Source organism: Heterodontus francisci, chromosome 34, assembly GCF_036365525.1.
Source record: "Heterodontus francisci isolate sHetFra1 chromosome 34, sHetFra1.hap1, whole genome shotgun sequence".
Lineage (NCBI taxonomy): Eukaryota > Metazoa > Chordata > Chondrichthyes > Heterodontiformes > Heterodontidae > Heterodontus > Heterodontus francisci.
The window spans coordinates 22,194,122-22,221,121 of NC_090404.1; the positions used below are offsets into that span (position 1 = coordinate 22,194,122).

At 45.4% G+C, this 27,000-nt stretch overlaps 1 protein-coding gene, 1 long non-coding RNA gene and 1 pseudogene across 4 annotated transcripts in view; 1 reads left to right on the forward strand and 2 right to left on the reverse strand.

Annotated features, from left to right (window-relative positions):
* The window catches only part of LOC137348719 (zinc finger protein 585A-like), an 87,754-nt pseudogene that overhangs the window by 22,795 nt on the left and 37,959 nt on the right, over positions 1-27,000 (reverse strand).
* LOC137349202 (uncharacterized) lies at positions 9,002-25,570 on the reverse strand. Of its 2 annotated transcripts, none has more exons than XR_010969283.1 (3): positions 25,501-25,570; positions 20,976-21,098; positions 9,002-12,216 (listed from the first exon to the last, which is right to left on the reverse strand). It is a non-coding gene; the product is annotated as an uncharacterized lncRNA (long non-coding RNA). The 2 variants fall into 2 exon arrangements; XR_010969284.1 differs by lacking the exon at positions 25,501-25,570 and adding an exon at positions 25,060-25,483.
* The window catches only part of LOC137349196 (zinc finger protein 229-like), a 28,638-nt gene continuing 27,475 nt past the window's right edge, over positions 25,838-27,000 (forward strand). Inside the window, exon 1 of one of the 2 annotated variants that reach the window (XM_068014624.1) lies at positions 25,838-25,920. The gene's annotated coding sequence lies outside the window, so the exon portion shown is untranslated. Of the gene's footprint in view, positions 26,425-27,000 lie in introns of both variants that reach the window. The other variant, XM_068014623.1, reaches the window with a different exon arrangement.

Genomic DNA, 27,000 nt, shown 5'->3' on the forward strand with positions numbered 1-27,000 from the left:
GCCCACAGCAATGTGGTTGACTCTTAAATGCCCTAGCAAACCACTCAGTTGTCGAGGGCAATTAGGATGGGCAACAATCGCTGGCCTTGCCAGCAACGCCCACATTCTATGAAAAATAATAAAATATATCAGAAGCGCTGTTGTGGAAGGTTGTATCATCAGAACAGATGTGATGGAGAAACTGGAAGAATGGAATGGAGTCCTTACAGGAGGCAGGGTGTGAGGAAGTGTAGTTGACATAGCTACGGGAATCAGTAGGTTTATAATGAATATTAGTAAACAGCCTATCCCCAGAAATGGAGCCTGTATTGGTGCCATTTCCTGTTCTCGGTGGAAAGTGGAAAACGTCATCAACTTTGCTTCCAATTTTCACCCTGCTCTTACCTTCATATGGTCCATCTCCCACACTTCCCATTCCTTCCTCGACTTCTCTGTTGTGTGTATGGACTTTCAAAGGCTCATTGTCTACCCCTACACCACACTCCTGCACTATCCTCAAACTCGTAACTCGCCTAGCATCCAACATTCTCTATCAATCTCAGTCTTGAGTATCCACAGTCCTCTGGGATGGAGAATTTCAATCCTTTGAGTGAAGAAATTTCTTCTCATCTTTGCTCTAGATTCTGAGACTGCCACCCCTAGTTTGAGATGCCCAAGCCAGTGGAAACATCCCAGAATCTATTATGTCAAGCCCCTTAACAATTTTCTAATCTTCAATGAGATTACTTCAAATTCCTCTAATGTCAAGGAAATATAGGCTTATCAATCTCTCCTGATCGGACGATCCCCCTTTCCAAGAATGTGTAGGGGCAGAAGATGTTGGTATGGTTCTAAATGAATACTTTGCATCTGTCTTCACGAAAGATGGGGATGATGCAGATATTGCAGTTAAGGAGGGATTAGCATTCTTGAAAATGGATAAATCACCAGGGCCGGATGAAATATACCCAAGGCTGTTAAAGGAAGCAAGAGAGGAAATAGCAGAGGGTCTGTCCATCAATTTCCAGTCCTCACTGGATACAGGTGTGGTGCTGGATGATTAGAGGACTGCTAACATTGTACCTTTGTTTAGAAAGGAAGCAATGGATAGGCTGGATAATTACAGGCCTGTCAGTCTAACCTCAGTAGTGGGTAAATTATTGGAATCAGTTCTGAGAGACAGGATAAAGTGTCACGTGGAAGGGCACAGATGTATAAAGGATAGTCAACACGGATTTGTTAAGGGAAGATCTTGTCTGTCTACTTTAATGAATTTTTTGAAGAAGTAACGAGGATGATTGATGAGGGTGGTGCAATTGATGTGGTCTACGTGGATTTTAATAAGGCTTTTGACAAGGTCTCACATGACTGGTTAAAGAAAATAAAAGCCCATGAAATCCAGGGAAATGTAGCAAAGTGGATACAAAATTAGCTCAGTGGCAGGAACCAATAGGTAATTGTTGATGGGTGTGTTTGTGACTGGAAGGCTGTTTCCAGGGGCGTTTTGCAGGGCTCATATGAAAATCCCAAAGCCTTTTATTCATATATAAGGAGAAAGAGGGTAACTAGAGAAAGGATTGGCCCACTAAAGGACAAAGGAGGAATGTTATGCTTGGACTCAGAGAAAATGAGTGAGATTCTAAACGAGTACTTTGCATCGGTATTCACCGAGGAGAGGGACATGACGGATGTTGAGGTTAGGAACAGATGTTTGATTACTCTAGGTCAAGTCGGCATAAGGAGGGAGGAAGTGTTGGGTATTCTAAAGGGCATTAAGGTGGACAAGTCCCCAGGTCCGGATGGGATCTATCCCAGGTTACTGAGGGAAGCGAGAGAGGAAATAGCTGGGGCCTTAACAGATATCTTTGCAGCATCCTTAAACACGGGTGAGGTCCCGGAGGACTGGAGAATTGCTAATGTTGTCCCCTTGTTTAAGAAGGGTAGCAGGGATAATCCAGGTAATTATAGACCGGTGAGCCTGACGTCAGTGGTAGGGAAGCTGCTGGAGAAGATACTGAGGGATAGGATCTATTCCCATTTGGAAGAAAATGGGCTCATCAGTGATAGGCAACATGGTTTTGTGCAGGGAAGGTCATGTCTTACCAACTTAATAGAATTCTTTGAGGAAGTGACAAAGTTGATTGATGAGGGAAGGGCTGTCGATGTCATATACATGGACTTCAGTAAGGCGTTTGATAAGGTTCCCCATGGCAGGCTGATGGAGAAAGTGAAGGCGCTTGGGGTCCAAGGTGTACTAGCTAGATGGATAAAGAACTGGCTGGGCAACAGGAGACAGAGAGTAGCAGTAGAGGGGAGTTTCTCAAAATGGAGACGTGTGACCAGTGGTCTTCCACAGGGATCCGTGCTGGGACCACTGTTGTTTGTGATATACATTAATGATTTGGAGGAAAGTATAGGTGGACTGATTAGCAAGTTTGCAGACGACACTAAGATTGGTGGAGTAGCAGATAGTGAAGGGGACTGTCAGAGAATACAGCAGAATATAGATAGATTAGAGAGTTGGGCAGAGAAATGGCAGATGGAGTTCAATCAGGGCAAATGCGAGGTGATGCATTTTGGAAGATCCAATTCAAGAGTGAACTATACAGTAAATGGAAAAGTCCTGGGGAAAATTGATGTACAGAGAGATTTGGGTGTTCAGGTCCATTGTTCCCTGAAGGTGGCAACGCAGGTAAATAGAGTGGTCAAGAAGGCATACGGCATGCTTTCCTTCATCGGACGGGGCATTGAGTACAAGAGTTGGCAGGTCATGTTACAGTTGTATAGGACTTTGGTTCGGCCACATTTGGAATACTGCGTACAGTTCTGGTCGCCACATTATCAAAAGGATGTGGATGCTTTGGAGAGGGTGCAGAGGAGGTTCACCAGGATGTTGCCTGGTATGGAGGGCGCTAGCTATGAAGAGAGGTTGAGTAGATTAGGATTATTTTCATTAGAAAGACAGAGGTTGAGGGGGGACCTGATTGAGGTGTACAAAATCATGAGAGGTATAAACAGGGTGGACAGCAAGAGGCTTTTTCCCAGAGTGGGGGTTTCCATTACTAGAGGACACGAGTTCAAAGTGAAAGGGGAAATGTTTAGGGGGGATATGCGTGGAAAGTTCTTTACGCAGAGGGTGGTGGGCACCTGGAACGCGTTGCCAGCGGAGGTGGTAGACGCGGGCACGATGGAGTCTTTTAAGATGTATCTAGACAGATACATGAATGGGCAGGAAGAAAAGAGATACAGAACCTTAGAAAATAGGCGATATGTTTAGAGAGAGGATCTGGATCGGCGCAGGCTTGGAGGGCCGAAGGGCCTGTTCCTGTGCTGTAATTATCTTTGTTCTTATCTTTGAGCAGGAGTAGGCCATTTGACCCCTCGAGCCTGCTCCGCCATTCAGTAAGTTCATGGCTGAACTGAAAACTCCACATTTCCACCTATCCCCAAAAACCTTTCACCCCTTTGCTTATCAAGAATCTATCTACCTCTGCCTTAAAAATATTTACTCTGCTTCCACCGCCTTTTGAGGAAGAGAATTCCAAAAACGCACGACTCTCAGAGAAAAGATTTCTCCTGATCTCTATCTTAAATGGGCGACCCCTTATTTTTAAACCGTGACGCCTAGTTTTAGATTCTCCCACAAGGGGAAACATCCTTTCCACAGCCACTCTGTCAAGACCCCTCAGGATCTTATATGTTTCAATCAAGTCACCTCTTACTCTTCTGAGTTCCAGCAGATACAAGCCTAGCCTGTCCAATCTTTCCTCATTAGACAGCCCGCCCATTCCAGGTATTCGTCTAGTAAACCTCTGTACTGGCTCCAATGCATTTACGTCCTTCCTTAAATGAGGAGACCAGCACTGTACACAGTACTGCAGATGTGGTCTCACCAAAGCCCTGTATAACTGAATCATAACCTCCCTACTTTTGTATTCAATCCCCCTCGTGATAAACAATAACATTCTATTAGCTTTCCTAATTATGTGCTGTACCTGCATACTGACCTTGTGCGATTCATGCACGAGGACACCCAGATCCCTCTGCATCTCAGAGCTCTGCAATCTCTTACCATTAAGATATGCTTTTTTTATTCTTCCTGTCAAAATGGACAATTTCACACTTTCCCACATAATACTCCATTTGCCAGGTCTTTGCCCACTCACAACCTATCTATATGCCTTTGAAGCCTCCTTACGTCCTCTTCACTATTACTTTCCTACCTATTTTTGTGTCATCAGCAAATTTAGCAGCCATACCTTCAGTCCCTTCATCTAAGTCATTTATATAAATTGTAAAAAGTTGAGGCCCCAGCACAGTTCCCTGTGGCACACCACTCGTTGCATCTTGCCAACCAGAAAATGACCCATTTATGCATACTCTGTTTCCTGTTAGCTAACCAATCTTCTATCCATGCCAATATGTTACCCACTACACCATGAGATTTTATTTTCTGCAATAACCTTTGATGTGGCACCTTATCAAATGCCTTTAGGAAATTTAAGTACAATACATCCACCAGTTCCTCTTTATGCATAACACATATAACTCCCTCAAAGAACTCCAATAAATTGGTTAAACATGATTTCCCTTTCACAAATCCATGTTGACTCTGCCTGATTGCCTTGAATTTTTCTAAATGCCCTGCTATAACGTCTTTAATAATAGCTTCTAACATTTTCCCCTAAGACAGATGAGCTGACTGGCCTGTAGTTTCCTGCTTTCTGTCTCCCTCCCTTTTTGAATAACTGAGTTATATTTGCTATTTTCCAATCTAAAGGAACCTTCCCTGAATCTAGGGAATTTTGGAAAACTAAAACTAACGCATCAACTATCTCACTAGCCACTTCTTTTAACACCGTAGGATGAAGTCCATCAGGACCTGGGGACTTGTCAGCCCACAGCTTCAACAATTTGATCAGTACCTCTTCCCTGGTGATTGTAATTTTCTTGAGTTCCTCCCTCCCTTCCATTTCCTGACTTGCAGCTAATACTGGGATGTTACTTGTATCCTCAATAGTGAAGATTGATGGAAAATACCTGTTCAATTCATCTGCCATCTCCTTATTATCCATTATTAATTCCCCAGACTCACTTTCTATCGGACCAAGGCTCACTTTGTTATCTTTTTAAAATATCTATAAAAACACTTACTATCTGTCTTTATATTTCCATCTAGCTTTTTCTCATACTCTAATTTTACCTTCCTTATCAATCTTGGAGTCATTCTTTCCAGGCTCAGTACTGTGTCCCATACTTTTTGTACTATATATTAACAATTTGGACATAAATGTTCGTGGTATGATCAAGAAGTTTGCAGTCAACACAAAAATTGATCATGAGGTTGAAAGCGAGGAGGATATCTGTAGACTGCAGAAAGAAATCAATGGACTAGTCAGGTGGGCAGAAAAGTGGCAAATTGAATTAAAACCAGAGATGTGTGAGGTGATGCATTTGGGGAGGTCAAACAAGGCAAAGGAATACGCAATAAATGGGAAAATACTGAGAAGTGTAGAGGAAGTGAGGAACCTTGGAGTGAATGTCCACAGATCCCTGAAGGTAGCAGGACAGGTCGATAAGGCGGTTAAGAAGGCATAGGGAATCCTTTACTTTATTAATTGAGATATAGAATACAAGAGCAGGGAGGTTATGCTGGAACGATATAACTCATTGGTTAGGCCACAACTTGAGTACTCTGTGCAGTTCTGGTCACCTCATTACAAAAAGGATGTAATTGCACTGGAGGGCATATAGAGATGTACGAGGATGTTGCCATGACTGGAAAAATGCAGCTATTAGGAAAGATTGGATAGGCTGGGGTTGTTCTCATTGGAACAGAAGAGACTGAGGGGAAATTTGATTGAGATGTACATAATTGTGAGGGGCCTGGATAGAGTGGATGTGAAGGGCCTAGTTACCTTTGCAGAGAGGTCAGTGACCCAGGAACATGAATTTAAAGTGGTTGGTAGAAAGATTAGAGGGGAGATGGGGAAAAGTTTTTTTTTTTTTAACCCAGAGGGTGGTAGGGGTCTGGAACTCACTGCCTGAAAGGGTGGTAGAGGCAGAAACCCTGAAGTCATTTAAAAGATGTCTGGATATGCACATCAATTGCTGTAACCTGCAGGGCTAAGGACCAAACATTGGAAGGTGGGATTAGGCTGGGTGGCTCATTTTTTGGGCAACGCAGACATGTTGGGCCACGTGGCCTCTCTCTGTGCCATAAACTTTCTTTGATTCCATGAAGGAGTCCAGTAAACCTAAGTTGCACTCCCTTTCGTGCAAGTATATCTGGAGCTGTTATTAATCACATCCAGGGCTCAACGAGGGCCCATGCACTTGGGTTTCTCTATAAGTCAATAAATAATTTAATTACAATCCGACCACAGTGTAATAAAATTTATAAGTATTAATTTGGGTTTCCAATGGCGGGGCTATTACCCTGCATTCCCAGCGGTAGTGAAACTGCCCTGTCCAATCAAAAACAAGAAATGCTGGAATCACTCAGCAGGTCTGGCAGCATCTGTGGAAAGAGAAGCAGAGTTAACATTTCGGGTCAGTGACCCTTCTTCGGAACTGTCGTCACGAAGATGGCCACGCATGCGCTCTGCTCCCTGCTCAACCAAGATGGTGGCGCACTAAACCCTCCTGCCTTCCTTTCCAAAAGGAAGCAGTTCCGAAGAAGGGTCACTGACCCGAAACGTTAACTCTGCTTCTCTTTCCACAGATGCTGCCAGACCTGCTGAGTGATTCCAGCATTTCTTGTTTTTGTTTCAGATTTCCAGCATCCGCAGTATTTTGCTTTTATTTGCCCTATCCAATCTACAGGAACACAGCGCGCAGATGCAGTACTGGCCTGTGTCACTGCGATCAATGCAGTGCGAGTGTGGAGATGCATTTACAGTGGGAGTGTGTTGGTGGGGTGCAGTGGAGGAAGGAGCCGGCGGGGAGGCTTCAGAAATACCTGAAGCCCCGATGAAGGTCCAGTTCTTTGTTCCAGCGCTTGCAGCTCCGGGGCTTTCCCGGGGAGGCCCAGGTTAATGGCCGCCACCTTTTGTAAAGGAAGGCAGGAGGGTTTAGTGCGCCACCATCTTGGTTGAGCAGGGAGCAGAGCGCATGCGTGGCCATCTTCATGACGACAGAGAATAGGCGGGACTTCAGGGTCCCAGTGACCAGGAGAGAAAATCATTGACTCATTGAACAAAGAACAGCACAGGAACAGGCCATTCGGCCCTCCAAGCCTGCGCCGATCTTGATGCCTGCCTAAACTAACACCTTTGTTCTGCACTTCCGGGGACCGTATCCCTCTATTCTCATCCTATTCATGTATTTGTCAAGATGCTTCTTAAACGTCGCTATTGTCCCTGCTTCCACCACCTCCCCTGGCAGCAAGTTCCAGGCACTCACCACCCTCTGTGTAAAGAACTTGCCTCGCACATTCCCTCTAAACTTTGCCCCTCACACCTTAAACCAATGTCCCCTAGTAACTGACTCTTCCATCCTGGGAAAAAGCTTCTGACTATCCACTCTGTCCATGCCGCTCATAACTTTGTAAACTTCTATCATGTCGCCCCTCCACCTCTGTCGTTCCAGTGAAAACAATCCGAGTTTATCCAACCTCTCCTCATAGCTAATGCCCTCCAGACCAGGCAACATCCTGGTAAACCAGATTTGATTCTCAGTGCACACCAGGGTTGGAGAACTAAACCCAGCCAGAGTAGAGGGAGGGAGTAAACTGGCAATGGAGGAAAGAAATGGTGCCATGGGTTTGCATTTCAGCAAAGGGGGGAGGGAGAGTTGTGGGACAGGGATTTACAGCTTTGGGGAACGAGAGAGGAAAAAAAATGTCCCATTGAAGCTGGAATTGTCTGCTCTGAATTTCTATCCTGTACTAACAGTGATGACTTTTATAAACTCCTTTTAGAAGACAAGGATTTGCAGATGGGAAAAATCAAACCAAACATCACATCAAGATCTGAAAGAATCACTTGATTCATCAGGACCTGAATATCATCGGCCTTTGAATGTGGAAGGAGAAATGTTTGTGGGAAAAGATTTCAAACATCAGTATAACTGGAAAAGCAGCAAGGTACACACACCTGAGTGAGTGTGTTCCAGTACGCAGACTGTGGAAAGAGCTTTAATCAGTTACACAGGCTGAAAACACACCGCACCATTCACAAGGGGAGAAAACATACACGTGTGCTGTGTCTAGACGAGGCTTCAACTGATCATCCAACTTAGAGACACATGGACATCTGCACCATGGAGAAACCGTGGAAAAGTGGGGACTGTGGGAAGGGATTCAATTACCCATCTGAGCTCGAGAGTCATTGACGCAGTCACACTGGACAGAAGCCGTTCACCTGCCCTGTGTGTGGGAAGGGATTCGCTCATTCATCTAACCTCACTGAACACCAGCAGCTTCACACTGGGGAGAGACCATTCACCTGCAACGAGTGTGGGAAGGGATTCAATTGTTTAATCAACCTCAATTCACACCAACTTCTTCACACTGACAAGAGACCTTTTAAATGTTCTGACTCTGAGAACAGCTTTAAAAGCAAAAATCACCTGATGCAGCACCGAGTTCACACTGTGGGGGTGGGTAGGAGGGCGTTCACCGGCTGTGCGTGCGGAAAGGGATTCACTAAGTGACCCAGCCTGCTGAGACACCAGTGAGTTCACAAGTGACTGCAGGGGTTGGATTCTGCAGTTATTGCTGCTGTTAATCACATGCAGGACTGAACCATTTTCATTCTGACAGTTGGGGTTTGTTTCTGCTGATGTTGATAAACTCCAGCCCAGTTACTGGGATTAATATTTATATACATGTTAAAGAAACCTTAATTTCTTCAAGATAAGTGGAGACTAATTGATGAGCCAGGATGCAATTGAATCGTGCAGCAGGCTTGCAGGGCTGAATGGCCTACTCCAGTCCTTTATGTACTTTCTCCCCAGAATTCCCCCTCCCCCCCAAAACTCTGCTCAGGTGCTGCTTTCCTGTTGCAGTGCTTTCTCCCCAGTTCTCCCGTGGCTTTCTATTCATCAGCTGTGTTTCAGTCCAAGTTCATTCGGGACATAGGAACAAGAGTCGGCCTTTTAGCCCCTCGCGTCTGTTCTGCCATTCAATGAAATCAGGGCTGATCTGTGACTTAACTCCATTATATCCAAATATTATTTTAATACTAGCTTCCCCAGTCTGTTACAATGTGATTTAAAAATACCTTTCATCTACATCGTACCTTTAAGGTAGGGAAGTATTCCAAAGCACATCTCAAAATATAAACTGAAAAATCAGACAAAAATTGACACTGAGCTAAAGGGTAATTAGAAAGACTGACTAAAAGCTTCGTCAAAGATGAAGGTTTTTAGGAGGGTTTTAAAGGAGGAGAGATGTGGACTGGCAGAGGGGTATAAGGAGTGAATTCCAGAGCTTAGGGCTGGTGGCTGAAGGCACAGCCAATGGGACAGAGACAGTGAGGGGTGTGTAGCAGGCCAGAGTTGGAGGAATGTAGAGTTCTCTGAGGGTTGTACGGCTGGAGGAGGTTACAGATATAGGGAGGGGTGAGGTCTCGAAGGGATTTGAACCGATGAGAATTTTAAAATGGAGGTATTGGTGGACCTGGAGTCATTGTAGGTCATTGAGCTCAGTAGTGATGGACGAGTGGGACTTTGTGATGTTTTGGGCTAAAGGCATCAGAGTTTGGATGAGCTGAGGTTTATGCAGGGTAGAGGTCAGTGAGAAGAGCATTAGAACAGACAAGCAGGCTGACGAAACAGAAGCACTGGAGGGTCAAGAGAGGTGGTGATGAGGTAGAGATGGGTGTCATCAACTTACATATGGAACCTGATGTCATGCTACAGCTGATGGCACCGACAGTGAGGGATAGAAGGGGCCATTGATAGATCCTTGGGAAACTCCAAAGGTAATGGGGTGAGAAGGGAAGCTATTGTTCGAGATTCTTTGGCTACAATTGGATAGGTCTGAGTGGAGCCACTCAGCTGGGCAGTGGAGGAGAGGTGTTGGAGGATGGTGTGGTCGACTGGGAGGTCAAGAAGTCTGAGGAGGGATAGTGTCCCATAGACACAGCAGATGTCCTTTGTGGCATGGATTTAAGCTGTTTCAGTGTTTTGTGATGGAAACCTGATTGGAAAGGTTTAACCATGGAGTTCTGGGAAAGGTGGGCACGGTTTGGGAGGCATAAAGACATTCAGTGACTTTGGAGAGGAATGAGAGGTTGAAGATGAGATGGTAGTTTACAAGGACAGGGGTTGAGGATGGCAGTTTTGAGGAGGTGGGTGATGATGACAGTTTTAAAAGGTAGCAGGAAATCTCTGAGGAAAGGGAATGGTTTTCAATGTCAGTTAGAACGAGGGCCAGGAAGAGAAGTTGGTCCATCAGCAGTTTAGTGGGAATGGGGGTGAGAGGAGGAGGAGGTGGGTCTCGGATAAGATGAGCTTGGAGAGGACATGATGAGAGAGAAACTAGACAAAAACACAGGTTCAGAGTGAGGGAAGAGGGAACCTCGGGGGATATTTAACTTGGTGGAGAAGAGGACGATGCACCTAAATGGATGGTCTCTGTTAGTGACAAAGAAATCCATGAGCTCCTTGCACTTGTTCGAGGAGTCGGTAGTGGAGAAATGAAGCTCGGGTTATCTTTGCTTTCAGGAATGATCCTGAAATAGTGAGCAGTTTTGGCAGAGGAGAGCAAGGCCAGATAGAGCTTGATGTGTGGTGCAGCCGGCTCTGGTAATGAATGGCCAAACCAGTCGTACACCAGATATGTTCAAATTGAAGCTCCTTAGACTTGAGGAAGTGAAGATGGGGGAGTGATGAGGGTGGGAGTGAGTCAGTGTTTTACTGAGAGCAAAGGCATCAGTGGCTGAGGGAGCGATTGAGCAGATCGCCAGTTACAGAAGTATTGTGAGAAATGGAAAACCAATGGTGAGAGAGTTGAGAGTTTAAAAGAGCAGTTGTAAGTGATTTGGGGAGGGTTTTTTCCAGGGTGGACACAGAAGGAAGGGGAATGTGTGGGTTGAGGAAGTGAACAGAGATGGCTTTGTCTGTGATTAAGAGAATGACAAGGTCGAGGTGATACCTGACATTTTCTGCTTTACATTAATTTCCTTTTTTTGTTTAAAAAAAAAATTTGAATAAAACCCAAAATGGCCAAAATAAACATTGGAAATCATCTAAATTTAACACGGAAAATTTTACTGATACTCAACTGAACCTGCAGTCATTTTTATCTGTGTTTTTTCTCAATGTTGGTTTCAGCATTCTGGATATCATTAGGTGTTTAACAGTGTGGCCTTCCAAGAGGACTGGAGGATAGTAACTGGAACTTGACAGAAATAACTGGACCCAGATCAATGGCCTCAGTTGTACAGAATGTGTTTGCTTTAAAGTCAATAATGTTGCAGTTGTATCCAGCAGTAGTTGAACTGCCCCATATACCACATCCAGGCCCGGAGTTTCCTCAGCATTTTCACACACAGAGACTGCAGTCTGGACACAAACAATTTCCAAAGCTTTGAAGATGGTGTAGACTTGGGTGGAAGTGAGATTGCACTGACGAGAGGAAACTCCAGGCCCGAGTCTCAGACTGCACTCTTGAAATAAGCTGGGTATTTTTATAACTCCATCACTGAGGTCACTTCCAGTTTGCAACGTGAGAATCAGAACCCACTGAACTGAAATTAAATGTTTATTATGTAAGGTTTGCTTTTTCTGCGGATTATGGGAGTGGCAAATGGTTGTGAATTGGTTACAATCAGATATAAAATCAAACTGTTATTCCTTTAATGTTAAAGTGACCAACTGGAAGTTAGAAGGTGTTTGCTAATAGAAAAGAATTCTGCAGGAGTCTCGTCTAGGACCCTGGTGTTTGTACAATTCATTTCAAAAAGAGAAATCCAGAACAGGAGGCTTCTAGTTATCTGAAATTTACTGACTGGACCAAACTGTAGTTAGGGGATCGGAATAGGGGGGATCAGAGTGACTTAACCAGATGGATAAATTCATCTATTAACACACACCGAACAGTCAAAGTGAAATATATATACAAGAAAGAATTGAATTGAAGAAAAGATGGTTTAGGATCAGTCTGATCCCATTCTTTTACAATACGCAGCGAGGGTGTTTCGAGAGTCCTTTCAGCCCTCAGATAATGTAACTGTCGGCTCTGACCTGGAGTTGAAGTGTCTGTAAGGCTGTGGAAAACTGTGATATATCCTGAGATTTTCAGAAGATAAAAGAAAGGAAAATTAATCCGAGTCAACTTCAGGAAACATCTGTTCTGATCACAGTTTCCAAGTCACAAGTGGCCACAGCAATCATGTGACCGGATTTACATTTTCTGCACCCTCTCCCCAGCTCAGGGAGGCTCCTTTCCCCTCCCTCCAATTTCACACCGACACTCCTTCCCCCTCCCTCCAAACGAAAATCCCAGAGAGAAGATCAGAATGTCTTCAAGGTAAGGATTCCTGGAAGAGAAGTGGCAGTGAATTAAACACTAAAATAAAAGCAAAATACTGTAGATGCTGAAATCGGAAATCTGAAACAAGCAAGAAATGCTGGAAATACTCAGCATTTTTGTTTGTCTCTTTTACCTTGTTCACCTTCATTGCTTTCTATTTCCCTCCTGGTATTTGATCAAGTGTCTACCAAAATTCATTTTCACAGCCACATCTCCTTCCTCAGTGACCGTCTCCGGCTCCAACTTATTCCACATGGATTCCAACTGCAGTTTCACCCTTCATGTTTTGAATCCACCCGGGATTACAGGTATCTCCGAGAAAAGCAAAGTTCCTCGGACTGCTGTTCTTGCCACATCCCGAGATCCACACTTAGTGCCATGTGCTGCCACATGTAGACAGACACTGGACCTCTCTCTCCAGCAGCACTGCCTCACCTTATCTCAGCTGTTTTACTCCGCAGTTTCATTTCATCCTTTGTCTTAGCCGATGTGTTAACAAAAGTTTTTTTTCTTCCTTTCAGGTGTTAAGGAACATAAGCTCCAGCAGCTGATTGGGACTAATGCCCCTCCAGATCCTTCTTCCCCTTCACTTCCCTCTGATCCCTTGCCGTGTATTCACTATACCCTCTGACCTTCCCCTCTCTGACACTGAACGTTCTGTACTCAGCAAAGGACTCAATTTTCTCTCTCCACAGATGCTGCCGGACCTGCTGAGTATTTCCAGCATTTCTTGTTTGTGTTGTAAAGCAGACAGGAAATGGAGTAAGAAAAAAGTATAGAGAAGAAAATAATCAGGATAATTAAAAGTGAGAGGTGAGCAAAGAAATAATAGGATCTGAATGTAGCAGCAATGGAAACAAAGCTGGGAGACAGGAAACACTGGTTATTAAGCACTAGGAAAAAATGCAAACATCACTTGAACATCCCACACTGCACTTATACATTATACAGTCCTTTTTGATGATGAAATCCTTTGTAGTTAAAAGTCCCAAATTCCTCCCAGTTCAATGGGCTGGATGACCAAACCTTTAAAAAGATATATATTTTCCTTTGTCCACTTCTGACCTGGACATCCGTGGATAATACGATTTCCAGTGAGCCTGTGGGCCCTTTACTCCTGGCAAACGTCAACTCAAAAAACACTGGAGTGTTAGAGGCAGTTTAGTCTGGTGGGCTAGTGGAAGGGAGGGAAGTAGCAGAGGCAGCTGCTCAGATAGTCTCAATCTTCATGATACAGAAGACCATGAGCTCCTCACACTTGTTGGAGGAGACAGGGGAGAGAGCACTTCAAAAGGAGATAACTTTTGTTATGGAGTAAAAAAAGACTCAGTGATGCCATTGATTCTCTAGCCAGTGGAAAAGCCCCTGGGAAGGACGGCATTACCCCTGAAATAATCAAGAGTGCCAAGCCTGTTATACTTTCAGCACTCCATGAACTGCTTTGCCTGTGCTGGGACGAGGGAGCAGTACCACAGGACATGCGCAATGCTAATATCACCCTCTATTAAAAACAAAGCTGACTGTGGTGACTGCAACAACTACCGTGGCGTCTCCCTGCTCAGCATAGTGGGGAAAGTCTTTGCTGTGTTTACCTGAGGAACAGTGTGACTTTCAAGCAGAGAGATCCACCATTGACATGCTGTTCTCCCTTCACCAGCTACAGGAGAAATGCCACGAACAACAGATGCCCCTCTACGATGCTTTCCTTGATCTCACCAAAGCCTTTGACCTAGTCAGCAGACGTGGTCTCTTCAGACTACTAGAAAAGATTGGATGTCCAAAGCTCCTAAGTATCATCACTTCATTCCATAACAATACGAAAGGCACAATTCAGCATAGCGGCGCCCCATCAGACCCCGTTTCCTATCCTGAGTGGTGTGAAACAGGGCTGTGTTCTCGCACCTACACTGTTTGGGATCATCTTCTCCTTGCTGCTCTCACTTGCATTCAAGTCTTAAGAAGGAATTTTCCTCCACACGAGATCAGGTGGCAGGTTGTTCAACCTTGCCCGTCTAAGAGCAAAGACCAAAGTACGGAAAGTCTTCATCAGGGAACTCCTCTTTGCTGACGATGCTGCATTAACATCTCACATTGAAGAGTGTCTGCAGAGACTCATCGACAGGATTGCGGCTGCTTGCAATGAATTTGGCCTAACCATCAGCCTCAAAACTAACATCATGGGACAGGACGTCAGAAATGCTCCATCCATCAATACCATGCTCTGGAAGTGGTTCAAGAGTTCACCTACCTAGGCTCAACTATCACCTGTCGATGTCCAGACTGGCCAAGAAAAATGGCGCACTGACACGGAACACAAAAGTCCACGTGTATCAAGCCTGTGTCCTCAGTACCTTGCTCTACGGCAGCGAGGCCTGGACAGCGTACGTCAGCCAAGAGCAACGTCTCAATTCATTTCTTTGCTGCCTCCGGAGAATCCTTGGCATCAGGTGGCAGGACCGTATCTCTAACACAGAAGTCCTCAAGGCGGCCAACATCCCCAGCATATAGACCCTACTAAGCCAGTGGTGCTTGAGATGGCTTGGCCATGTGAGTCGCATGGAAGATGGCAGGATCCCCAAAGACACATTGTACAGCGAGCTAGTCACTGGTATCAGACCCACCAGCCGTCCATGTCTCCGCTTTAAAGACGTCTGCAAAAGCGACATGAAGTCCTGTGACATTGATCACAAGTCGTGGGAGTCAGTTGCCAATGATCACCAGAGCTGGCGGGCAGCCATAAAAGGCGGGGCTAGTGTTGCAAGTCGAAGAGACTTAGCAGTTGGCAGGAAAAAAGTCAGAACTGCAAGGGGAGAGCCAACTGTGTAACAGCCCCGACAACCAATTTTATCTGCAGTGCCTGTGGAAGAGTCAGTGACTGTAGAATTGGCTTTCATAGCCACTCCTGGCGCTGCTTCACACACCACTGACCACCTCCAGGTGCTTACCCATTGTCTCTTGAGACACGGGAGTAGTTGTAGGAGGAGGAGGAGGAGACTTCCTCCCTTTCAATGCTAATTTGTTAAAGTTTACCACAATACCCCTCCCTGATCTCTACACCTACATCGTCCTTCTCTATCGTGAACACAGATGCAAAGTAATCATTTAAAACCTCACCTACGTCCTCCGGCTCCACACACAGATTGCCACTTTGGTCCTTAATGGGCCCTACTCTTTCTCTGATTATCCTCTTGCCCTTAATATACTTATAAAACGCCTTGGGATTTTCCTTTATCTTGCCCGCCAGTGTTTTCTCATGTCCCCTCTTTGCTCTCCTAATTACTTTCTTTAAGTAACCACCACCCCCCCCCCACACTTTAAATACTTCTCTAGGGCCTCCGCTGTTTTCAGCCCTCTGAATCTGCCATAAGCCTCCTCTTTTTGCCTTATCCCATCGTCAATATACCTTAACATCCAGGGTTCCCTGGACTTCTTGTCCTACCCTTCTCTTTTACAGGAACATGTTAGCCCTGAACTCTCTCTAATTCCTTTTTGAATGACTTACTGGTCCAATGTAGACTTTCCTACAAGTAGCTGCTTCCAGTCCACTTTGGCCAGATCCTGTTTCATCATATTGAAATTGTATATAGCCTTGGTGAAACCACACCTGCAGTATTGTGTACAGTTTTGGTCTCCTTACCCAAGGAAGGATATATTTGCCGTAGAGGGAGTGCAATGGAAGTTCACCAGACTAATTCCTGGGGTGGTGGGACTGTCCTAGGAGGAGACTGGGCCTATCTTCTCTAGAGTTTAGAAAAATGAGAGGTGATCTCATAGAAGCAGACAAATTCTTACAGGGTGTGACAGGGTTGATGCAGGAAGGATGTTTCCCTGTGCTGGGTGAGTGGGGGGGGGTGCTTGAACCATGAAACACAGTCTCAGAATAAGAGGTAAACTATTTAGAATGGAGATGAGGAGGAATTTCTTCACTCAGACAGCGGTGAATCTTCAGAATTCTCAACCCCAGTGGAGGCTCAGTCATTCATAATGTTCAAGATAGAGATCGATAGATTTCTAGTATTAAAGATATCAAGGAATGTGGTGTTGAGGAAGATCAGCCATGATCTAGTTGAATGGTGGAGCAGGCTCGAGGGGGCCGAATGGCCCACTCCTGCTATTTCCTGTGTTCCTCTCAAAGATGGCGGCCCATGCGCCCTGACCATGTCCTGTTGAAGATGGCGGTCAGTGCGTCTCCCAGGCCTGTCACCGCGGGGTAAACATGGGGCCTGTGGCCTTTTTTTTTGGGGGAGTCAGGCCGACCCCAGGTGTTTATGAAGCCTCCCGGCCCACCCACGGCTCCAGTTCCTCCCCTGCGCCCAAAATCTCCTCTCCACCCAAGGTGCCTGTTCTGCCCCAGTCTGTTGCCACCACCTGCACTGTGCATGCTCAGAGCACAGTCCGATCCCGCAGCAGCACACTGGGCTCCTGTAATCATTGATCGGGGACTTTCTGACCCCTAGGGAGCCCTGGGTAATTAATCCTCCAGTGAAATCTCCAACTGCTGAATGGATGATTATTTTTGTGTCATCCCCTGGAGATTGGGACCGGAGAGACGGTGAACAAAATATTAAATAAATTATACAGAAACCCGTGTGCCTGGGCCATCAACTATGGTGTGAAGTACAGTGGGATTTCTGTTCTTCACCCACATTTGGATCAGGAATTAGAGGGATGTTTTTGCAAAGTGCAGATGACACCAAATTGGTAGTAAAACTAATAATGTGGAGACTGCACTGAAATCCAGGAAGACAAACAGGCTGGCAGACTGGACAGATAAATAGGAAATGAAATTCAACATAGTGAAATGTGAGCTGGTTCATTTTGGGAGGAGGAATAAGGAGCCCAGTTATTGGTCAGAATGTAAAAAATGAATTGGAGCAGAGGAGCAAAGAGATCTGGGAACAGAGTCACATAAATCACTAAAAGGAGCAACACAAGTTGATAAGAGAGCAAAGAAAGAGCTGATGTTCTTTTCTCGAGGAATACAATGTAACAGCAGGGAGGGAATGTTAAATTTATAGAGAACCTCACTTAGAAGGACTGTGAGCAGTTCTGGTCTCCATATTATAAAAGGATATTGAAACACTGAAGAAAGTGCAGAATAGATTTACAAAGATGTCACCAGAGAGGATGGTACTATCCAGCAAGATTGAGCAGGCTGGGGCTCCTTTCTCTGGAAAAGAGAAGACTAGGAAGAAATCTGATAGAGGTCTTTAAAATTATCAGTGAGTCAGAACAAGGGGGCAGCGATACAAGACAGACATTAACAGGTCAAATGGAGAACTTAGGAGGAATTTCTCTACTCAGAGTGGTGAGAATGTGGAACTCACTGCCACGTGGAGTGGTTGAAGCAGATAGCAATGATGTGTTTAAGGTGAGGCTCAATACATTTATGAGGGAGAAGGGAATAGATAGATTTCGGGACAGGGTGGGACAAGGCAATTAGATTGGGAGGAGGCTCAAGTGGATTATCAACACCAGCACAGACTAGTGGGGCTGAAAGTCCAGTTTCTGGGCTGTAATTCTGTGTATTTACAGCAGGAGTGGATTAATGCTGGGGTTGACAGGGCCCAGGGGTGAATGAACGAAATGTCTAACTCTAACTTTTATATTGTGAGCCCTAGTACTATATATCCCAAACAGCGGAAATAGTTTCTCTCTATCCTATCAGTTCCAATTAATATTTTGAAAACTTTGTTGACAGCACACAATCTTCTAAATTCCAGGAGATACAACCATCGTGAGGTGATGCATTTTAGCACAAGGCAGAGGGAGAGGCAATATATACTTAATGGCACATTCATAAAGAGTGTGCAGGGACAGAGGGACCTGGGATTCATGTGCAAAGATCTTTAAAGATGGCAGGAAATATTTAGTGAGTAATTAGCAAAGTATACTATATCTTGGGCTTCATAAATCTATGGGTATATAAAAAGAAAGAGTAGCTAAAGTGAGCATGGGAATCTTGGAGGATGTGACTGGAGAATGGATAACAGGGAACAGAGAAATGGCAGATAATTTAAACCAATATTTTGCATCAGTCTTTACGGTGGAGGACACTATAAACATCCCACAGATATCAGATAAGCAAGGAGCTAATGGGAGGAAAGATCTTGAAACAGTCTCTATCATGAGGGACAAAGTATTTGACAAACTAATGGGACTAAAGGTAGACAAGTCGCCAGGACCTGATGGCTTACATCCAAGGGTTTTAAAGCAAGTGGCTGCAGAGATAGTGGAGGCATTGGTCGAAATATTCCAGAACTCACTGGATTCCGGGAGGGTCCCAGTAGTTTGGAAAACTGCTAATGTGACGCCCCTGTTCAAGAAGGGAGGGAGACAAAAAGCAGGAAACTATAAGCCAGTCAGCCTAACATCGGTCGTCGGGAAAATGCTAGAGTCCATTATTAAGGAAGAAATACAGGACATTTAAAAAGCTTAACGCAATCAGAGTCAACATGGTTTTGTGAAAGGGAAATCATGTTTTACAAATTTACTGGAGTTCTTTGAGGATATAACAAGCAGAGTTGATAAAGGGGAACCTGTAGATGTAGTGTATTTGGATTTCCAGAAGGCATTCAATAAGGTGCCACATAAAAGATTATTACACAAGATAGAAGCTCACTGTATTGGGGGAAATGTATTAGCATGGATTGAGGATTGATTAACTAACAGAAGACAGAGAGTTGGGATTAATGGATCTTTTTCAGGTTGGAATGACATAACTAGTGGAGTGCCACAAGGATCAGTCCTAGGGCCTCAATTATTTACTATCTATATTAAATGACTTGGAGGAGGGGGGCAGAGTGTAATATATCCAAATTTGCTGATTATACAAAAATAGGTGAGAGGGCATGTTGTGATGAGGACATAAGGAATCTGCAAGGCAATATAGATAGGTTGAGCGAGTGGACAAAAACCTGGCAGATGGAGTTTAATATAAGAAAGTGTGAGGTCATCCACTTGGGTAGGAAGAATAAAAAGGCAGACTATTATTTAAATGGAGAGAGACTTCAAAAATGTGCAGCACAGAGGGATCTGGGTGTTCTTGTGCATGAAACACAAAAAATTAGCATGCAGGCGCAGCAAGTAATTAAGGCAGCAAATGGAATTTTGGCCTTTATTGCTAGGGGTTGGAGTTTAAAAACAGGGAAGTCTTGTTACAACTGTACAGGGTGTTGGTGAGGCTGCACTTCATGTACTGTGTACAGTTTTGCTCCCCATATTTAAAAAAAGTATATACTGGCATTGGAGGCAGTTCAAAAGAGATTCACTCGACTGATTCCTGGGATGAAGGGGTTGACTTATCAAGAATGGTTAGGTTAGGCCTTTATTCATTCGAGTTTAGAAGAATGAGGGGTGATCTTACTGAAACATACAAGATTCTGAAGGGGCTTGACAGGGTAGATGTTGAGATGTTTCCACTAGTGGGGGAATCTCAAACTAGGGGACATAGTTAGAGAACAAGGGGACACTCATTTAAAACTGAGATGCGAAGGAATTTCTTCTCTCAGAGGGTAGTGAATGTCTGGAATTCTCTACCCCAGAGAGTTGTGGAGGCTAGACCATTGAAAGTATTTAAAGAGGAGGTAGATAGATTTTTGAAATATCGGGGAGTTGAGGGCTAAGAGGAGATGGCACGAAAGAGGAGTCGAGGTCTGGGGCAGATCAGCCATGATCTTATTGAATGGCAGGGCAGGCTTCAGACTGAATGGCCTACCCCTATTTCTGATGTTGTTATAAATTGAGGTCTTGAGCACAAAATCTGAGAAGTTATGCTGAAACTTTATAAAAGGTCTGGTTCAGCCACAACTAGAGTATTGCATCCAGTTCTGGTCACCACACTTTAGGAAGTATGTGAAGATCCTCGAGAGGGTGCAGAAGATAATTACCAGAATGGTTCTGCGAGTGAAAGAATGTAGCTACAGATTTAGGTTGGAGAAGCTGGGTTTGTTCTACTTGGAACAAAGCAAATTGAGGGAAGGTCCGATAAAGGTGTACAAGATTATGACAGGTTTAGATAAGGTAGACAAAGAAAAGCTGTTCCCATTAGCTGATGGTATAAGGACTAAGGTAGAGAGTACAAGGCTTTGAGCAAGAGATGCAGGAGGACTGGGAGGAAGAACATTGTTTACACAGCAAGTGGTAATAACCTGGAACTTGCTGCGTACGAGGGTGGTGGAAGTGGAGACGATTTCAAATCTGCAGAACTACGGGGATAGAGTTGGGCAATGTGACTGACTGAATTCCGCTACAGAGAGCTCACATGGACCTAAAGGGCCGAATGGCTTCTTTCGGTGCTGTAATGACTCATTCATTTGTGCAACTTCTCCTTAGAATTTAACCCTTGTAGTCCAGGTACCACTCAGATAAATCTACGCTGTACTTCCTCCGAGGTGTGGTGCCCAGAACTGAACACAATACTCCAGGTATGGTCTAACCAGGGCTTTGTGTATCTCAGTGCATTTCTAATCACACTGATACCCAAAATCTTTTCCCACAGACAGAACAGACAAACCTTTTTCCTTGCACATTCAAAGGCCGATGACATTCCAGTGCTGCTTAATCGAGTAATTCTGTCAGATCTTTAAGTGATGTTTCATTCGAGTTTCTCGTCTGCAAATCCTCTCCTTCTAAGCACCTGTAAAAGGAATTTACAAAAGCCATCACTGTCAGTCCAGGATAGATGTTGACAAGTCTCTCCTCCCGTTTCCTGGCCCAGGATGGCCACGCATGTGCCCTGCTGCACATCACTTCCTAGAAAGATGGCAGCCGTTAACCCAGGCTCCACTGTTTCACGTTATAGTTTTTGATAGCGCATGTTACCGAGTTGGCCAATCAGGGTTCCGAAGAAGGGTCGCTGACCCGAAACGTTAACTCTGCTTCTCTTTCCACAGATGCTGCCAGACCTGCTGAGTGATTCCAGCATTTCTTGTTTTTGTGGCCAATCAGACTGTCTGCCGCTCTTCTGTGACGACATCTGTGCCTGTGTGTACCTGGAGAGGGAGCATGCAGTGTCTGCCTATAAGCTTGGGCCCTTCCGCTACTGGTGGATGCTGGAGTGACTAGAGTGCATCACCACCATGAGGAATTACATTTTATTTCGATTTAGTTAAGTTTCATTAGTAGTTTCTGTTACAGCACATTATTGGTGTAACTCCCTTCAAGTTACTGATGCAACAAAAAGGACCTACAAAAGTCAGGGACCGACTTCCATATTCAACACCCACCCCAATACCAAATGGCCTTTAATTGGTCTGTCCGTGCTTCTCAACTCAGTTCTGTGAGCAACACCTGCAATAAATCAAAAGCAAAATACTGCAGATGCTGGAAATCTGAAATAAAAGGAGGAAATGCTGGAAATGCTCAGCAGGTCAGACAGCATCTGAGGAGAGAGAAACTGAGTTAACGTTTCAGGCACATGGAGCCGTCGGAGCCTACAGCCTGGAACTCGGATTGGGAGAAGGAAGAATGAGGAGAGGCAACATAGTCCAACACTCACAGCAACCTACAATCCACCGACGTTACCGGGATAGGGAGACAGAGTTTAGAAACACTCAGCAACACGACTCCAGTAAAACATCCCAGGAGGAAAAGGGGGAGCAGTGTGTGTACCTGCCTTGATATCCCCCTCCCCAGGCCTGTCAGTCAAACCCCCCCACTCCTCCCAGTCAACAGCTCAGCCTATCAGCTTGCAGCTTTCTGCACCTTGAGCCAGCCCTGCCCAGGTGTGGCCCAGTCCAAGGGGAGTCTTGGTGGAACCAGGGAGTGGGGGAGGCGGGACCTCCTGTCCTGTGCTGTGGAACAAAGAACAGTACAGCACAGGAACAGGCCATTCGGCCCTCCAAACCTGCACCGATCTTGATGCCTGCCTAAACTAAAACCTTCTGCACTTCCGGGGACCGTATCCCTCTCTTCCCATCCTATTTATGTATTTGTCAAGATGCCTCTTACACGTCATTATCGTACCTGCTTCCACCACCTCCCCCGGCAGCAAGTTCCAGGCACTCACCACCCTCTGTTGAAAGAACTTGCCTCGCACATCCCCTCTAAACTTTGCCCCTCTCACCTTAAACCTATGTCCCCTAGTAACTGACTCTTCCACCCTGGGAAAAAGCTTCTGACTATCCACTCTGCCCATGCCACTCATAACTTTGTAAACCTCTATCATGTCACCCCTCCACCTCCGTCGTTCCAGTGAAAACAATCCGAGTTTATCCAACCACTCCTCATAGCTAATGCCCTCCAGATCAGGCAACATCCTGGTAAACCTCTTCTGTACCCTCTCCAAAGCCTCCACGTCCTTCTGGTAGTGTGGCGACCAGAATTGCACGCAATATTCCAAGTTCTGCACAGCTGCAGCATGACTTGCCAATTTTTATACTCTATGCCCCGACCGATGAAGGCAAGCATGCCGTATGCCTTCTTGACTACCTTATCCACCTGCGTTGCCACTTTCAGTGACCTGTGGACCTGTACGCCCAGATCTCTCTGCCTGTCAATACTCCTAAGGGTTCTGCCATTTACTGCATACTTCCCACCTGCATTAGATCTTCCAAAATGCATTACCTCACATTTGTCCGAATTAAACTCCATCTGCCATTTCTCCGCCCAAGTCTCCAACCGATCTATATCCTGCTGTATCCTCTGACAATCCTCATCACTATCCGCAACTCCACCAACCTTTGTGTCGTCCGCAAACTTACCAATCAGACCAGCTACATTTTCCTCCAAATCATTTATATATACTACAAAGAGCAAAGGTCCCAGCACTGATCCCTGCGGAACACCACTAGTCACATCCCTCCATTCAGAAAAGCACCCTTCCACTGCTACTCTCTGTCTTCTATGACCGAGCCAGTTCTGTATCCATCTTGCCAGCTCACCTCTGATCCCGTGTGACTTCACCTTTTGTACCAGTCCTCGTCAAAGGCTTTACTGAAATCCATATAGATAACATCCACTGCCCTTCCTTCATCAATCATTTTTGTCACATCCTCAATAAACTCAATCAAATTAGTGAGACACGACCTCCTCTTCACAAAACCATCCTGCCTCTCGCTAACAAGTTTGTTTGTTTCCAACTGGGAGTAAATCCTGTCCCGAAGAATCCTCTCTAATAATTTCCCTGCCACTGATGTAAGGCTCACCGGCCTATAATTTCCTGGATTATCCTTGCTACCCTTCTTAAACAAAGGAACAATATTGGCTATTCTCCAGTCCTCTGGGACCTCACCTGTAGCCAATGTGGATGCATAGATTTCTGTCAAGGCCCCAGCAATTTCTTCCCTTGCCTCCCTTAGTATTCTGGAGTAGATCCCATCAGGCCCTGGGGATTTATCTACCTTAATGCTTTGCAAGACACCCAACACCTCCTCCTTTTTGATAATGAGATGACTGAGACTATCTGCACTCCCTTCCCTAGGCTCATCATCCACCAAGTCCTTCTCTTTGGTGAATACTGATGCAAAGTACTCATTTCGTACCTCGGCCATTTCCTCTGGCTCCACACACAGATTCCCTTCTCTGTCCTTGAGCGGGCCAACCCTTTCCCTAGTTACCCTCTTGCTCTTTATATACGTATAAAAAAAACCTTGGGATTATCCTTAATCCTGTTTGCCAATGACTTTTCATGACCCCTTTTAGCCCTCCTGACTCCTTGCTTAAGTTTCTTTCTACTGTCTTTATATTCCTCAAGGGATTCGTCTGTTCCTAGCCTTCCAGCCCTTATGAATGCTTCCTTTTTCTTTTTGACTCGGCTCACAATATCCCGCGGTATCCAAGCTTCCCGAAACTTGCCAAACTTATCCTTCTTCCTCACAGGAACATGCTGGTCCTGGAATCTAATCAATTGACATTTGAAAAACTCCCACGTCAGATGTTGATTTACCCTCAAACAGCCACCCCCAATCTAAATTCTTCAGTTCCTGCCTAATATTGTTACAATTAGCCTTCCCCCAATTTAGCACCTTCACCCGAAGACTACTCTTATCGTTATCCACAAGTACCTTAAAACTTATGGAATTATGGTCACTGTTCCCGAAATGCTCCCCTACTGAAAACTTCGACCACCTGGCCGGGCTCATTCCCCAATACCAGGTCCAGTACGGCCCCATCCCTAGTTGGACTATCTACATATTGTTTCAAGGAGCCCTCCTGGATGCTCCTTTCAAATTCTGCCCCATCTAAGCCCCTAGCACTGAGTGAGTCCCAGTCAATATAGGGGAAGTTAAAATCACCCACCACTACAACCTTTACATCTTTCCAAAACCTGTCTACATATCTGCTCCTCTGCCTCCTGCTGGGAGGCCTGTAGAAAACCCCCAACATCGTGATTGCACCCTTCCTATTCCTGAGCTCCACCCATATTGCCTCACTGCATGACCCCTCCGAGGTGTCGTCCCGCAGTACAGCTGTGATATTCTCCTTAACAAGTAATGTAACGCCCCCACCCCTTTTACATCCCCCTCTATCCCGCCTGAAGCTTTTAAATCCTGGAAAATTTAGCTGCCAATTCTGTCCTTCCCTCAACCAAGTTTCTGTAATAGCAACAACATCATAGTTCCAAGTACTAATCCAAGCTCTAAGTTCATCTGCCTTACCTGTTATACTTCTCGCAGTGAAACAAATGCACTTCAGACCACCAGTGCCGCTGTTCTCCGCAACATCTCCCTGCCTGCTCTTCCTCATGTCCCAAATGGTTCCTCCCTCCCTCCCCCAGGCACCTTTATAACTGAGTTAAGTTTCCTTCAAAGTTTTGCCCTTTAATGTTACATAAAAGCAAAATACAGCGGATGCTGGAAATCTGAAATAAAAACAAGAAATGCTGGAAACACTCAGCAGGTCTGGCAGCATCTGTGGAAAGAGAAGCAGAGTTAACGTTTCAGGTCAGCGACCCTTCTTCTTAATGTCACAGTTTATTCATCCTTATTTCCTCCAAAACAGCTGGAAATCTGGCGACCGTTAACCCCGGGCCTGTCATCGGGAGAAGCCCCTCAACTAGCGCCCCACTCAGAACAAGTGCGGTGCCCTCCGCCACTGACCGGTTAGGGATGCTCTACTGCCATCACTCGCATTGCGCATGCTCTAAACACTGTTTTGCATTGCGCCGGCGCACATTTAACTCGACCCTCCGTCCTGCGGCCTCTCACCTGACAACTCACAATGGTCGGGTGATTGATGGCAACTACAGACCAATAGCAAGAGTGGACGGGACAGGAGGGCGGAGCGCCCCGCATGCTTTTTATCAGGAGCCCCGCCCATCACTTGCTCCGATTGCTTGGAGGATCCACAACCCGCTCGGTCCTCCAGCTCCGCCCCGCTCTCCCTATTGGTCCGGAGCTGCCATCAGTCAACCGATCGGGCGGCGTGAGGGGAGCATGCGCGGTGAGCAGGGGCTGAGGCAGAGAGCGCGGTTCCTGCAGAACTGAGTCGGGAAACACAGGCGGAGCAATTCAGAGCCGGTTTGTATCGGGGAGGGTGTTGATGTGGAAGTCGGTCCCTGACCTCCTGTTTAGGTCTTTGTTGTTGCATCAGTTTGATCTGGAGTGGAGATGGAGGAGCAGCTGCTGGGTTTAATCCAGAATACTTTTGAGCCCAGTCAGGCCCAGCAATTTCCAATGTGAGACTGTCAAGGGAGGGAGATTCCAGGGGAGATGAGGTTACTAAACGGAGACCAACCACTCAATGTTAAAGAGTATTGTTTTAGTAACAAGTATCTCTGTAGAGGTTTTTAATCCATTTTAAATATACAGATTTTTTTTTACACTTCATTCCTGGGATATGGGTATCACTAGCCAGACCAGCATATATTACCAATCCCCAGTTGTCCATTGAGAAGGTGATGGTGGGCCACCTTCTTGAACTGCTGCAGTCTGTGTGGTGAAGGTGCTCCCACAATGGTGTTAGGGAAGGAGTTACAGGATTTTCAGCCAGTGATGATGAAGGAACTGTGATATATGTCCAAGGTAACAACAACTTGAATTTATATAGCACCTTTTAATGTAATAAAATGTTCCAAGGCATTTCACAGGAGTGTTATAAAGCAACATTTGACACCAAGCCACATAAGGAGGTATTCGGGTAGATAGCTTGATCAGAGAGGTGGGTTTTAATCAGTGTCTGAATCACGGAAGGTGAGGTAGAGAAACAGAGAGGATTGGGAGGGATTTACAAAGGTTATGACCTTGGCAGCTGAAGTCACGGCCACCAGTGGTGGAGCAACGAAAATCTGGGATGCTCAAGGTGCCAGAATTAGATGAGCCCTGATCTCTCGGAGGGTTGTAGGGCTGGAGGAGATTATAGAGATAGTGAGGGGTGAGGGAATGGAGGGATTTGAAAACAAGGATGAGGATTTTAAAATTGAGGTGCTGCTTAACTGGGAGCCTGTGTAGGTCAGTGAGCACAGTGGTGATGGGTGAACAGGAATTGGTTCGAGTCAGGACACAGGCAGCAAAGTTTTGGATGATCTTAAGTTTACGGAGGGTAGAATGTGGGAGGCCGGCCAGGAGTGTGTTAGAATAGTCAAGTTGAGAGGTAACAAA